The sequence below is a fragment of the Varanus komodoensis genome, unplaced genomic scaffold (assembly GCF_004798865.1).
Source record: "Varanus komodoensis strain SLA01 unplaced genomic scaffold, ASM479886v1 scaffold4, whole genome shotgun sequence".
NCBI lineage: Eukaryota > Metazoa > Chordata > Lepidosauria > Squamata > Varanidae > Varanus > Varanus komodoensis.
The window spans coordinates 12,976,575-12,988,936 of record NW_025335941.1 but is presented as its reverse complement, the minus strand read 5'-3'; the positions used below and the strand labels follow the sequence as shown (position 1 = coordinate 12,988,936).

Sequence of the window (12,362 nt, the reverse complement as noted above, 5' to 3'; positions counted from 1 at the left end):
CAGGTCTGGTGTAGTTCATCCCTAGGAGAGGAAGAGGGAAAAGTTTCTTATTGCCCAAGTATAGGCATGGTGGAAATAAGCCACAAGCTTATGGTGAGACTTGATGATGAGTCTGAAAGACTTAAGTGTCAAAAGATAAGTTATACACATCTGGAGAGGGGTGGCTTGATAATCTAAAATGTACAGACTGCTCCTTTTTTAAAGGAAAGGCTAGATATAGTGGGCATTATAGAAACCTGGTGGAATACAGAGAACTAATGGGATGCATACATACATACATACATACATACATACATACATACATACATTTATACATACACACACAGAGAGAGAACTAATGGGATGCATTCATACACACACACACACACACACACACACAACTAATGGGATGCATTCATGTGTGTGTGTGTGTGTGTGTGTGAGAGAGAGAGAGAGAGAGAGAGAGAGAGAGAAGGAGGAGGAGGAGGAGGAGGAGGAGGAGGAGGAGGAGGACAGGGAAGAGTGTACTGGAGGAGGAGGTGTTCTCTATGTCAAATAGGACATAGACTTCAGCAGGCTTGATCTAAAATGTACAGACTGCTCCACAGAAGCACTGGGGGTGACAATACGTGGCTCCAAAATTATTTTAGTCATTAGAATATACTATCACCCTCCAGACCAGAATATTAAGTGATCCTGACATGGAGAATGAAATCAGGGGGACCTGAAACAAAAGCAGTGCTGTAATAATGGATGACTTCAACTACCTACACATTGACTGAATAAGAGAAGAATAGAAATGTTTTTGAGGAGCATATTGCTAACAACATCAAGGCCAACGATAAAAGGACTCTTTAAATATATCAGAAGAAAGAAACCAGCTAGAGAGGCAGTTCAACCACTGGATGAGAAGGGAATTAAAGGTGCACTAAAGGAGGATGCTGTCATGAACCAGGTGTTCCCTCCCAGCAAGACAGACTCTTCAGCATTTCTTGTAAGTGTCTTTGTTCTACAGAGAAGTCTCTAAGCATACACAAGTCTCTGAGCATACACAAAGTGAGATGTTGAACCCCCCTCTGACCCCCTTTACCCAAAGCTTTACTTATGAACCCTTTGGGGCCTGTCTCTGGGAGGAGGGGCACTGTGGAACTGGGCGAGCCTGTGTTCTGTACTGTGACAACAGGCCCTTGTGTCCTGCTCCTCAGGATGCTGATATCCTCCATCTGAGAGACTACCCATTTCCAAACGTCCCTCCAGATGTTTCTGTCATGCTCCCTCTTTCCCACAGGTGGGGAGACTGGGCCCCATGAATGTCCTTGAGCTACTTTCATCCAGAGCAGGCTCGGACTGGTATTGAGAGACTGAGTCTGCAGGTGCAGGCCTGTCCATTACAACAACAATTCCATTATCAGGGTTTGAGCTCTGAGCCTCATCTGGTTCAGCCAACTCCTCATCGCCTCAGACTCTGAGCTATCAGTCCCACCAAAATGGTCGGCTTCTCGCGCACACCTGGGAATCTTGCCAGTGTGCACACGCACAACAGGTAAGAAGATTGCAGAGAAGCTTAATGATTTTTTTTAATTTGTCTTCACAGTTGAGGATCCAGAACAGATACCGCTTCCCATACTGATATATTCAAGAATAGAGTCTGAGGATAAGACAGACAATAGTGACAAAAACAATGAAATTCTCCATCTTAAGACAAACTGACAAAATTCAGGTGACAAACTGAAAATTGATAAATCAGCTGGCCAAAATAGTATCCATTCTGGCTTTTTTAAAGAGCACAGAGCTCAAATATGAAATAGCAAACCTTCTTACCAAAATATGTAATGTGTCCCTAACATAAGCTTCTGTAAGACCTATTTTTTGAAAGCATCCAGGGGAAATCTGGGAAATTGCCAACCAGTTAGTTTAATGACTGTTCTGGGTAAATAGATTGAAAGCATGATTAACAGCATAAACAGTAAGCACACAAAAGGACAAACACTTCTGAAAAAGAATTGACATGTTTTCCTCAAAGGTAAGTCCTAAGCTTTTTTGAATTTTTTCAGAGTGTCATTAAATGTGTGAAGAGGGGCAATCCAGTAAACATTGTTTACTTGGACTTCCAAAAGATTTTCAACAATGTTCCTCACCAAAACCTCCTAAGCAAGCATAATCAACTTAATTATGGGATATAGCTGTGGGGCAGCAGGGGTTTCCTATAGATCCCTGCATTAAATCTAATTTGGCCCAAATGTTGTTTCTGGATAAATGAGAGTGCTAAAAAGTATCTCTTGCACTTTCTGGTGGGTGGAGATTCAATTCACAACAATCACAGTGTGATTCAAAATTGGTTTAGGATCAGCACAAGGGGTGTGAGGCAAATTCCCCCATTCGTTGTGTCCAGAAAGCCAGCAATATTGGCTTCAGATAAAGCAGAATTTTTAAAATCCTTGGATTGCTTCAGGTCATATAAACAAGCTCATGGTGGCAGTAAATCAGCCATGTAGGATTCTAAAACTGTTACAGTGCCACAACTTGTTACTGAGTCCCCAATGTTCTCTCTCATCAAAGACCTTTGAATTTTCAGAAGTAGAACCTTTAACATATGGTGAACAAGGTGAGGTGGTTCATCACAGTGTGCTGTGATTTGCTATCCAGAATGTCTGTGGTTGGTGCTTGACTTAATCCTGGACTAGATGTTCTGCCATGCCATTTCTCTGTGGATAGGCTGACTTTTGGAATTTAAGGTTTCCTCCTTTAAGAGAAAATAAACATATACTTCACTGTGTGCATCGGGGGGGGGGGGATTGCATCCCCTGTTGTCACTAGTAGAAAAGGCTACTGTTAGGATGTAATACTTTGTCCAGCAACAGAAATACTTCTAGGAGAGTCAGTCTTCACCAACTTGATGCTCTCCAAAAGGGTTGGACTATCAGTCATCACCCCCAGCCAGTATAGTTATTGGCTGCATTGACTGACAGTGATGGCTACTGTAGCACACTAACCCTGTCTCTCTGTCTATGTTTCCATTGCTATTGACACATGGAGAACTCCTTTCTGAAGGGAGATCCTTTTCCAGCCATGGAGACTCCTATGCTTTCCAGGGTTCCAAAGTGCTTGGAGAGCGTCTATGGATAGAGGAGGCTCTCCCTTTAAGGACATTGCCCTCTATTGTAGACAGTGTGATGAGTTGATGGGACTAAAGCTAGTATCTCTTGGTATATTTCATATATTTAGTTTGAGAGTGCTGCAATGTGTATATATTTAAAGTGATGTTTAATATAAAAGAAGCCAGGAAAATTAGTCAGGGCTAAGTCACATTAAAAGGAAAGTCAAGACCCACCTGAGTCTTGCTGAATTTGGTGGGACATCAATCTTTCTTATCACTATTAACTAGAGAGTAAGTTCCAGTGATTCCTATATTTTCTTAAGGGCATCAGGTGCCAGCTTTAGTTACATCTTACTTTTACTGGTTTTGCTAATATGCCTGTGTAACACTGTTATATTACTTCTGTTCTTCATCTCACAAGAGATGTTTGTGTTCTGATCCTTGCTGCAGATTCCGATCAATCCTGGAGACTGGTATCTGCTAGGTTTTGTTTTATTTTTCAATGAAGGAACAGCCATCTTTCTTTGTCTCATCAGCTCAGCCTGAAATCTTTTTTGCGCTAGCAGACACTGACTACTACTTTGAGCCTGCTTAATGTCTCCTGTGTTCTAGTCTAAGAACTCTGTTTTTCTTAATGTCCAGTCTGAAGAAGCTTGTTCACTATTTTGTGCCATTTTGAGTTAGTCCTAATAAATCTTTTTCTCCGTAGTGACTTTTGGATTTTTATTGGATTGTGTTCATTATTTGAAAATTAGTCCTATTTAAATCAGAATATCTTACTTTCCAGAATGTCTCCATAACAAAATGGCCAGCTCTTACTTTTCTGTCCTGGTAAGAAACACTGCCTTAACCCTGAGATTCTGTATGTGAAGGTGTGGAATCAATGACCCTCCAGCTATTTTCATCTCAGTATTTCTGACCATTGGCTATGCTGGCCAAAGCCCACTCACCTTTCTCACTTATTCCTAACAAATGACAAAGGGTCTGGCAGGAATGAAAGAGAAACAATTTACTCAGCTTTACACCTAACATAGGAACACAAGAAAGGAGTACTGCTGGACAAGACCAGAAGTCTACATCAGGGGTCCTCATACTTTTTCCAAAGGGGGGCAGTTGACAGGTGCCAGTGGTGGGCGCGGGCCACCAAAGTGGTGCCAGCGGGAAGGGCACGGGTCAGTGAGGGAGTGGGGAGCGTGTGCATGTGCGTGTATGCGAGGGGATGGTGGGGTGCATGGGGTGAGGCGCCAGCTTGTTTGTGAGAAGATCATTTTCTCTGATTGAGTCCAAAACAATCTCCCCGAGAGCAAGCTGCTGCCGGGCGTGCATGGCGAGGCACCGGCTTGCTCACGAGGATATAGTTTTCTCCAAGCTAGTCCAAAATGACCTCACGAGCAAGCCACGTGCCTGTGCACACCCAGCAAGTGCAAAACCTCTGGGGCGGGCCAATTAAATGGGCATGGTGGGCCAGATCTGGCCCGCGGGCTTTAGTTTGAGGACCCATGGCCTACATACAGCAGCATCCTGTTCCCCACAGTAGTCAGCTGGGTGACATGAGGCACCCAGAAGCACAAGAGCATCTTCTTCTTGGTCTCTGTTGATCACACATATGGGTTCGACACCTGCATGAGGCCTGTTGTTGGGAAGATTTTCCTAGCTAAACTCGTTTTGGTGGGAGCAACACACCTCCTCTTCCCCTAGTATATAAGGGTAGGGCTTCTCCCATTTTTCCAGTTCTTTTTTATCTGCCTTGGTTTCTTGCCCTAGCATTCTTTCAGTTTACCTCAGTTTTTTCAAAACTTTCTAATATTGCTGTTCAGTCTACATTCCCCTCCTTTGGCTCCTTTTTTCTCATATTCCAATCCCTCTTTCCACACACCCCCACTCCACCCCTCTCAAAAAACCCCAAGAAAAAACCCTTCTTTCTGTCAGCTTCCTCACAAACCCGTTTCCTGTTAGCTCCCCCCCTCATCTCCTTGATGGCCCTCACATTTCAGAAATGTGTCTGCTGTGGTGTACAAATGCCACGAACCATCATTGGTTATGCTTGTCTTGTTTGGGTGAAGACCAGAGAATGAACTCTTGTCTTTACCTGGCAAGCACACAAGAACCAGGCTGGGTGCCCGAAGACTGAAATGTGGAGCTGCACCTGAATGGCAGTACACTCGTTCACCACAACCACTTCTGGGCATCCAGCTTCCTCTAAGGTAGCTCATAATTATAAATATCTCCTTTCAAATCATGTCCCATTGATAGAAGCATAATGTAATATTATTAATACATAAAAACTCACCTATTAAAATAACTGTTAAACTGTTAGTTGACATCTAAATACCAAAAGAGTCAATGTGAACTGGACCTCAAGCAGGACTGAATTCCAGCGTTGGAGAGCTGTGCAAGAAAAAAGTCTCCCACTTCATAAACTCCCCCCTCACTTCATTATGGGGAGGAACATGGAGGAGGACTTCAAATGAGGACCACAGTGTCCTCACTGGGGCTTCAAATGGGGCTGGTACGTAGGGAGAAAAGCATTCCCTCAGATAACCTGGCCCCTAACTATGTAGGGCTTTATGTTTTATCATGAGCACTTTGCATTGGGCCTGGATGGCAACAGGCAGCCAGTGTAACCTGTGTAGGACCAGGACCAGCATGGTATGCTCACGAACACTGGTCCTGGCAAGCAGGCAAGCTGCCCGATTTTGAACTAGTTGCAAGGTCTGGACCATTTTCAAAGACAGCCTCATGTAAAGCCATTACAGTAATGGAAGTGGGAGGTTGCCAGTGCATGGACGCAGCTGATAAATCAGTTGGAGCTGATAACAAGTGCTCTGGAAATCGATTCCACCTGGCCATCAAGTGACAACACAGGATCCAGGAGTTCTTCAAGGCTGCCAAAATGCATTGAAAATTCCCAGTGGAACAGATGGATTCCCCACCAACATTACCTCTATCTTACCTGAATTGAGCTTCAACTTATTGTTCCCACCAACTGGGGACAGATGGAGAAGTGGCATGAAAGCAGCCAGGGGCTGTGAAGAGTGTGGCCAAGTCTATTTAGTGGTGATCTTGGCCTTCCATGGAACTCTTGAAGGTTTTTCTGTTTTCTCTTACCCTCTGCCCTGATGGTTCCTCAGAAGCGTATACAACCTCGTACTACCTATCTGCTCCATTGTGCCAATTGCAGCCTGTCAGTGAGCCTCCAAGCACTTACAAAACCTCAATTTGAGACTTTAACTACTGTGGATTTACATCTTCCCTTTTGGGAGGTCATATTCCTGGTACTGATTACATCAGTGAGGTGAGTGAATTAAATGTGTACTTTAAGCATCAACCCGCTATTCATAAGGACAAAGAAAATTTCCATCCCAATCAGTTATTCTTGCCCATAATCGTGTCACAATTCCTCCTGAACCAAGACATTGTACTACTGGCATTCTTCCAATCATTGTGAAACCCAGTAGGGACAGCACCTCACCTCATTGTACGAACAACGCTGGTGTTCTGTCAGTCCCAAACTGAGTCTTTCTAATGTTCACGAAGACTTTTCATATAATACTTGAAACTATCAAGAGGCAAACCCATCCGTACCCAGCATCTTGCATAGTGGGTCATTGAAACCATTGAACTTGCCTACCAACTGGCTAGTCTGAAACTACCAGACCAACCAGGAGCACATTTTCTAAGGGTGATCACTACATCTACAGAACATCCTGATACAAGAACTCTGCAGAGTGGCTGTATAATCTGCTCCATCAACCTTCATTCAACACTACTGGCTTGATGCCCATGCCAGACAAGACTGTACTCTCAGCAGTCCTCTGCTAACAAACCTACCCTCCTCCATTCTCAAGGTAAGCTTGCTAGTTGCCCATATGTGTGATGCACAGAGACCATGAAGAAAGTACAGTTGTTTAGCTGTAGCCAGTGTTCTTTGAGTGGTCATTTGTGCATTCACTCAACCCATCCACCATCCTTGCCCGTGTATCAACAGCATACCTGATCTTTTGTAACCCTCCTTTGCCTCTTCCTTTTTTTACAGACCCAGACTGAATGGGTACAGGTTAGGCTTCTTCCTCCCCAGTTCTGAGGCCAAAATGCCAGTCTCCTTGAACCGGGAAAATGGTGAGACCCCCAACTGTATATATTGTGGGGGGGGGGGGAGTTCCTACCAAAATGAGCATAGCTAGGAAAATCTTCTCAACAGCAGGCCCTGTGCAGGTGCAGAGCCCAGATGACCACTCAAAGAACATTGGCAACAAGTAAGCAACTTTACTTTCCAGCTCATTTGGCCATATTACTAATAGTCAAGGACATACTGCTTACAGTACTGCCTACACAATACTGGAGGTAATACATTGCCATCAAAACTAGTATTGAAAGCCTTGCCTGTGTGGATACAATCAACTCTTGATCTTACTTGTGGATGATAAGTCTAGCAATGGCTACTAGCCAGGGTGGTTATATGGTATGTTCAAGATCATATTTTCTGCTCTTTAATGAAATGAGGATTCTGTCACACTTTAAAAGTAATTAATGATGTGATTTTCAAATAGGAACACTGTGCTAGTAAGCACGAATATGTATTGATTTTTTTTTACAGTTCTTGTAGTACTGATTGTTGCTTGTAGAGGGCACCAGTGAGATTACCAAATTTCCCAATTCATATTAGAAGAATGATGGACCTGCAGATCTTTACATCCAGATGTAATATGTTATACATAAGTAGCTTCATACCTCAATGGAAAGGTTAAAGCAAGCAAGTTATTAACATGCCTAAATATTTGCAACACCTTTGACCAAGACAGAGTTGTTAATAATGTAGGGATTTGCTTTAGAACCAAGATCAAGATTTTTGCTCACGAACAGAGCTTTATTTAAATAATCACAGAAGATGAAACCCATTATGAATGCAAATGAATATGACAAGTAATGAGTAAAATTCAAGTTGCATTTAAATCAACTGTAAATGTCCCTGGATTGTTTTATTCCATCCGAGGCTACAAATAGATGGAAAACCTGCACAAACACCAGAAGTCTTGAGCATTCAAGTTTAAGAGCAATTATTTCCTCTGGTAAGATTCTGTATGAAGCCACATTGACATGGAAGATGCTCAGAAGCCATATTTGGTAGACCACACTTTGACTATACACATTGTGCAAGATTATTTCAGATGGGGTAATTAAAGTATAAGCGAAATACAGAGACAGGACAGCAACACACAGGTATTTCACTGGGTTTTATCCATAAACTAAGTTGTTTCATTAAGAAGCACAAAATTGGTGTTTCTAAAATTTCAGTCACATGCAGTACAATTCTATGTTCACTTACTGCATGCTAAGATTGTATGACCAGAGCCCATAACCTCATTAAGTTTGAGCTTCAAATTCTATTTTGGAAACACTTTAAGGGACCACATCTCAATGTGAGCAGGGCCAAAGATGAGAGAATAGGACCAAAATGCCAAAAATTAAACAAAAACAAATGTTAGCTTAATGCTTTTACTGCCAACAAATAAGCCCTTGGAGAAGCATTTCTACTTTTTGGAATGAGGGGGAAACTACAAGATTCAGGAAACCAGCAAAGGACGTGGTTGGCGTAAGGGGAGAAGGGCCCGGGAAAGGGGGCATGGCCTTTGGAAGACCTCCAGAATTGGTTGTCAGGCCTGACGTTCTGTCCCCTTGGTGTACAGGATTGCTTCCTTAAGCATTTTATACATTAGCAAGTAACTTAAAGGCCACTTAGTTTGAAGTAGTAATCTCATAAAAATCACTAAGGGTCTGCGAGTGATTAGAAAATTCCCTCTCAATGTTTAATAATAATAAAGCTGCCAAACATGTTTTGTTTGCCATGCCTTTGGTTTGGTTTAGTTTTTGCTTCTGCTTTTAGTGGAGTTTTTATAGTTTTATAAGTCATGTATTATTTTAATTGATGCTGAGAACCACTGGGGAAGAAGATGAAGGGTCAAAAAGCAGGATATAAATATTTTAATCAGTAACATGAAAATAAATTAATTATGACAGCTTTTCAGATCAGCGTGAAAGAATGAAAAACGCTACTCAGTGTTGGTCAGCTTGAAAATCCATTGTTAATTAACAACATTCCATTCTTCTCTGGTTTTCAACATTTTCAGTGAAAACGATTGACATAAAATACATTGTTAAACTCCTTAATCAGTCATTGTAGAAAAATAGAAGTGTGTGGGACATTCTTAGTACAAAATGTTGGAGAAGCTTCCCCACTGAAAGCATTGGCAGCTTTGAGTTTTTAAGCTTATATTACAAAAACAATATCCCATAAACTTTACATTAGATGCTTCATTGAGAATAACAAAGACAATTCGAAAGACTTTACACTTTGTGTGCCCTACCCAGAACATTTCAGCTTATACATGCAGAGGCCAGACTGATGCAGTTTATTTTTCTGTGCTAAAAGGCACAAAGAAAGTTTAATGGGGCATTCAGATCCACTTTTCATCACACATTTCCTTTTTAAAAAACCTAACAAATTTGCCACAAATTTGATTACAATTGATTACAGATAAGCTCCACAAAATGACAGGGGCAAAAAGCTGATTACCTCAACAAAGACTTCTTCTTGTCAAGTTTTTCTTTTGTATTCTCATTAACTGAGAAAGCGGACAACAGCTTCCCACAATTAATTTTCCTTAAATTTTCTGACCTGTCCTCCCCCTCTGTATTGAAGAACTACCTGTGATATATGCTAATATACTACTGCTAAGTTTTCAGGGAGATACTTCATTCTCAGTTCTTAAAGCTGTAGCTAGTCAAAAGGACTAGGTTCTAAACCAAAGGGTTTTGTTTCTTAGCCACTGTGGTCCTATAGCCATCTCCCGTTCCTCACAATGTGGAGTATGGCTTTCGATATAACAGACCCTGTTTGGTCAGTCCCAGTCAACTGTATCTTCTGTTATGCAAACTCCTCCTCTCACCCAGCACAATCTGGTAAGTGCTGTCCTACAATGAGGAATAACCACACCCCCAGCTGATGGAGGTTGCAGTCAGGACACCTGTCCAGTCCCGATTTAATCCAGCATGGATCCCCCGCCCCCAGCTGCTTCTAGGGATACTAGTTGCTATCTAGGAGCTGCTAGAGTTCTACTGAGGTCTGGGTGAACTGTATAAAGACAAATAATCAGCGTATTCTGACACGGTGATGGCATACAAAGGGCATCCAGCTATGTATGAAGATTATCTACAAACTAGCGCAAAAGCAGAAATGACAGCAACTAGAAATTTTAGAGCTTCCTGGTGAAACTTGTCAAGCTTGACTATGAAAAGACAGAGACATCTTTTGGGCAACTGCCAAGGTAGTGAAAGCCATATGGAGGTCACTTTTTAATGAAAGTGACTGGGAGATATTTCCCCAAGTGCAGCCAGCATGGTTTTTGGCTGGTTCTATCAGCCTATCTCAGTGGCACAGCATCTTGGCCTAGAAGAAAGCACACCTTCTAGAAGTTGCAAATTACAGATTTGTCAGCACTCCATAAAACTTAAATAACTGGAACTGTATTCAGCAAAAATCAGCACATGTATGGGAAATTAATGTAAAGGATTTGTCACAGTGCAAACTTTGTACCTGCCTGCTAGATTTCTCCTGAGTTACATATTTTAAAACATGTTTTTAAATATATTTTTGTATAAAAATAATTTAAATTCTTCTCAATGTACTTTTTACTTCCAGATCAGGCAGGCATCAAGACAAAATTAAGGCTGTTTGTTTTCTTTTTTGAGGGAATTGTCTCACTTATTTGCACTATGGGGCCACAAAAATTGTTTGATATTTACACAGCTGGTTTTGTTCTGCCAACTTTATTTTGACTAAGCAGTAATTTACTGTGGGTGCTGATTGCTACTATATTCCATTCAGGATATATGCTGTCAATTTGAGTTGGAGAACTTTATTTTTGTTGAGAGAAATTTCCACAAGTACAAATAACATAATTTACATTCCTTTGGGAGCTGTTATCTGTCCCAAACAAACAAACAAATCTCTCCTGTTCTAACTTCCTGGAGCAGCACAATGTCACATTACATTACATTTTGAATCTAATGTTTTGTGACAACATAGCTAGTTCTTTGCACATTATCCTATCAGCAGATATCATTATTATCATGTGATCGTGCAAAAATGTCCCACAGCACAGATATGGTGATGAATGGATCAAATTCTGCTTGTTGTGAGGGCAAGGTGTAAATCAAGTGCGGGCAACATGCAGGAGTTGGTAGGCTACATCACTCCCTGGACTCCTTTGTGGGCCACTACATTGCCCCAGCGATTACCAGACAGTTGTATACATTGCCAAATATGCTGCAAAAATTAGGTGTGGTAGAAACATCCTTTCAAAAGCATAAATTTGCATCTCGCTGTAGAAAAGTGGTGTAGTCGCAATGGGAGAAAGTGGCTGTTTTGCTTCAAACTAGCCACTTTTTGTTACGAGTAAATGTTGGGAACAAATTTGTGCTTTTGAAAGAGTTTCACACTACCCTCTGTTGCTGAGTCATTGAATTACAGGGCAGTGTGGTCAGGCCCATGTAAGTGAGTGGGGTCCACAGGAAATGACAGGAGACCATATGCTGTCTACTCCTGGTATACGTGATTGGGAACATGCTCTGGCATAATAGAAGCGTCCACTGATACCTCATGTTCTTGAGGACTGAATTTGATGACACACTTACCAAATGATGCTTGGAGTAGTCTCCTAATGTAGACAGATATAGATTCTGGTGTCTAGTGCTGCTCAAAAAATATGCTGCTTATTCAGTTCAGCATATTCCTTGTTTATGTATACATATTCATGGGATGGCTTCAAAAAGTGTGTTATGGAATATCAAAAATATCTGTCTCAGCTATCACAATAATGAAAATCAGGTAAAATTCAATGATGTTCCTTCAAGAAGAACTTCAGTGGAGGATGTTCTCTGCTGAATTATATATAACATTTTAAAATTTCCATGGCTTATATGAGTCTGTCTGTCTACCCATTATCCATCCGTCCGTCTGTCCAAACATCTATTTTTTAAACAGAATGGTTTTGAAAACCAAAAAGTTTCCCAGCGTATTGCACTTAAAGGGCCATACATCTATACACACATCTGCTGTAGAGAAATGCCATACAAATAAATCTTTGTCTTTGACAAGAATCAGCCACAGTTACATTCTAGCTGCTCTGCCCAAATACCCATAAATGGTTTCATCATACAACATTACAAAGGACAGGAACATTTTGTAAACAGTTTCACAGTATATCAGTAATCTTGTTGTAATTTC

General features: G+C 41.5%; 1 long non-coding RNA gene across 1 annotated transcript; it reads left to right on the top strand.

Annotated features, from left to right (window-relative positions):
* Positions 1-530: 530 nt before the first annotated feature.
* LOC123029229 lies at positions 531-3,784 on the top strand. Its single transcript, XR_006415886.1, has 2 exons — positions 531-973; positions 1,574-3,784. It is a non-coding gene; the product is annotated as an uncharacterized LOC123029229 (long non-coding RNA).
* The last annotated feature ends 8,578 nt before the right edge of the window (positions 3,785-12,362 follow it).